General features: G+C 39.2%; 1 long non-coding RNA gene across 1 annotated transcript; it reads right to left on the reverse strand.

Annotated features, from left to right (window-relative positions):
• Positions 1-294: 294 nt before the first annotated feature.
• LOC145659357 (uncharacterized) lies at positions 295-2793 on the reverse strand. Its single transcript, XR_014125500.1, has 3 exons — positions 2752-2793; positions 858-932; positions 295-518 (listed from the first exon to the last, which is right to left on the reverse strand). It is a non-coding gene; the product is annotated as an uncharacterized LOC145659357 (long non-coding RNA).
• Positions 2794-3569: the final 776 nt, after the last annotated feature.

Genomic DNA, 3569 nt, shown 5'->3' on the forward strand with positions numbered 1-3569 from the left:
CCACTATCAGTCCAGTGTATTAGTGCAATGATGTTTGATTCCTACTCAAAGAACATGTGATACTTTCAACATTCACTTTAGGTATCAATGAAGTTGTGACATCAAGCAAAGGAGGACAGTGAGACATGAGTAGACGAGCACAAGTTGGACTTATTAGGGACAATGAAACAAAACCTGAAGACAAGACAACAGAAATGAAAGCCTGAGTGAGCTAAACTGAACTGAATCAAACTCCTACCGCTATATGGACCTAGCTCTATAATATAGTTGAAACTGTAAGTTGCTATAGATAAGCGTGTCTGCCAGATGTAAACAGGAGATCACATTAAGCAGTGAAGTTGTGCAGTGTGAACATGACATCTGTCTTTTACAGCAAAATCAGATTATTTTATTATTCTTTAAATGTCTTCATGGTCTAGCAACTCATAATTGCATTAGCACTTGAAAGCAAAAAACAAAAACAAAACAAATCATCACTGGAAAGGTGTCCTGGTGCGAGGCGTGCAGTGGTCACTGTCCTGCGAACACAGAGAGACACAGGCGAGATATCAGTTAAAAAGGTTTGAGAAAGTACATCCTCCACTGACAAGATTCTGCTGTTTAAATGTAAATGGATCTGTGACTTGAACAGGTCTGCTCCTTCCCTCAGCCAATATAGAAACAGCTAACTGCACTACAACAAGTACACAAGGTGTAATGAACTTGCTATGAGAATGATCTCAGTAAGTAACTCAAAAAGGAAAGGAGCTTCTCCTTCCTGTTTTCTTTGTTCTCTTCTTGTTAGTGTTTGTATTTGCTCTTTCAAAACACTCCTGCACTCATTCCTCACACTAAAACATGAACCTGGTGTTGTTTACACAGTGACTTGGTGTGAGGCATCTGATCCATGATTTCCCCCTGGGGTCACAGGTCTCGTTTGTCGCCTTTTTTTCCTTAAGACAAAAACAAATTAACATAAGAGCAGAAAAATTGAGCAGAAATAAACAACTATTAAAATTCTAGATGCACTGTGGAATATTCAGAGAAAAACAAGACACTCCAGTCTCTAATGTATTTAATATGTGATATTTAACTGTCAATATGGGGACATTACGAGAAGGGAGTGGACTCAGCTGACCTGTCTATGATTTTATTATTATTATTATTTTAATCCTAGTCTTTGATTAAGTTAAGGCATTTTTCTTTCAAAGAAAAGAAAAGGAATGGAACATGTGAAACACAAACATAAAAATAGGTATGCATTTATCTAATAAACTGATGACTATGATTAGGTGAGACAAGTTTTAGGATATAATAATAAGTGTATAATTTCCATCACACTTTTCACCTGAGTCTCCCGTGTTTCTGAATAAAAGAAAGTAATATAACACACGCAGTTATACAATTTCCAAAAGGCATATTATTTAGAAATAAAGAAGAACTTGGTTATTATTTGGTTATTAGGACACATGAGGAAAGCATTTTAGTTGCATTCATTTTGCCAAAGACATCCATGACTGAAACAAGCTTCCTGTCACCACTGACCACCCTCCTAGCGTCTATGTCTCCACGGTTTCCCTGTCTAGTGTCTTTATTTTTGATTTACTCCCTTGTTGTGGTTCCATTCCTTCGTTTCGTTTTCTGCACCCCTCATAATTTGCACTTGTGTCTGGTTTAATGCTCATTTGACCATGTTTTTAAGCCCTGTTTTAGTTTAGTCTTGTTGCTATTTATTGTAAGTCCAGCTGCTGTTTGTTAATCGAGGCTTCCGTGCATGTGAATATAAGCCTGAATGTTTATCCTCGCCCCAATGTTATAGCCTGCATCCCTGGTTTGTCTTCGTGCGCTTTTCTTTACTTTAGTTTATCATGAATTCTCGGACTCTCCATGTTAATAATTTGACCCTGGACTTTGGATTTGCCCCTAATAAATCTCACTCTTTTCCACACACTGCTCATCGTTACACTTCCCCAGCCTACTATATTTACATTAAAACTCCGTCAACAGCAGTCTTTAACGTTGAGGTTTTTTTTCAATCTGTGTAAAATTACATAATTTCTGCTGTTTCAGAAGTGAAGGATTTGCGTGCTCTAAATTTTCATCATGCCAATGCACAGAGGTTTTGGTATGGAGATTTTATCCCGATCTATAGGAGCAAGTGTAATGGACTATAAAGTTGACGAGAAAGAAACCATCCGTTTCGCCGCCGTTTATGTCCATAGATGCTGCTATTACCAAAAATAGTACTGCGCTGATTCTTAGAGGACAGTTGATTTGACCGGATGTCGCAGCAGTACGGCCGACTACTCCTGATCATAACGCATTCATGACAACTCAGCCCTTTTTACGACTGAGGTGCTCACACGACAACGCGTGATCTTGCACCTTTTATGTGTTTTAAGAAAAACGCTCAGTGTTTTAAAGAGCAGCAGCGAATTTTCCTCTAACGCGTTACTAAGCTCTGTGAGCTGAGTAATTTCTCCCTTTGTGTTGAAATGAACAGGTGTCTGTTAAACTCATTCATGAGCGTATTTTAACGCGCGTTCAATATCGTCCGAGCTGTAATCTTTTGAATTCTGTAACCATGCGGCGTCATACGTATAACATTCTAGTCGCGTGGTGTGATAGCAACTGCTAGTCAGAATAAACAAGACAAGCAGTAGTACAAACATTTCAAAAAGATTCGATTACAAAAGTGAGATGCATTTTTGGCAGAACAGCGTTCATCCTTTTGAAGTTAGTTGCAGCAATTCACACAATTCTCCGACCTACATTGTAAGACATCCTCCTGTTGAGCTGGATATCAGTGTGTTAAGCAGGTTTCTGTTTTGTAGGAGGACGGTAAGCAGCTGGAAGATTCCACCGTGTCCGCGCATCGTAGAGTGAGTTATCAACACAGCTGGCGACTGTTACAACTAACACACCACTTTAAATTTTGATATGAGGCCCTTTTTAGATAGAGATTGCCTGTTAGGGATTAGAATGAGGCTCTGCAGCATCTCAGATTGAAAAATATATATATAGAATCTTTGATGGCCGAAGATCTCTAGGGACCGAATACACATTGCTGGGTCATATGTCTCTGCATGTTTCAAATGGGAAACCATAAGGTGGAGGAGGAAGAGACCCTGGGTGAATGTCGGAGGAAGACAAGGGAGGACAACCGACGGAAGGCTGCACGTGTTGGGCGGTATCTTGGAGGTCTAGACCTCGAGCTAGCAGTGCGAGAACTGCAGAGGGAGAATGTGATGATCAAAGCTGAATTGAGCAGGCTGAGAGCACAGCTTGAGAAAGTAGGAAAAGTGAAACACTTAGTTACACTGCAGTGCACATCCAATGAAGCAATGTTCTGCTATACACAGGAGATGATTTTAGATTGAAATAAGGAACTATAATTAAAATCCAGGTAAATAGTGAGCATAAATGTGTTAGGGCAAATCAACAAATCGATTGCCTATGACACTACAATATCACAGTCTAACTTATATTATATTTTTGATAGTATATCAAAGTGTGTGCACATGCATGTATTTAATAGTGATGCTAAATTAAATGCTTTTTTCACAGTTGGAAAGCCCAAGGCCCAGTTT

This window comes from Electrophorus electricus, chromosome 10 (assembly GCF_041902795.1).
Source record: "Electrophorus electricus isolate QZ-2024a chromosome 10, ASM4190279v1, whole genome shotgun sequence".
Taxonomy (NCBI): domain Eukaryota; kingdom Metazoa; phylum Chordata; class Actinopteri; order Gymnotiformes; family Gymnotidae; genus Electrophorus; species Electrophorus electricus.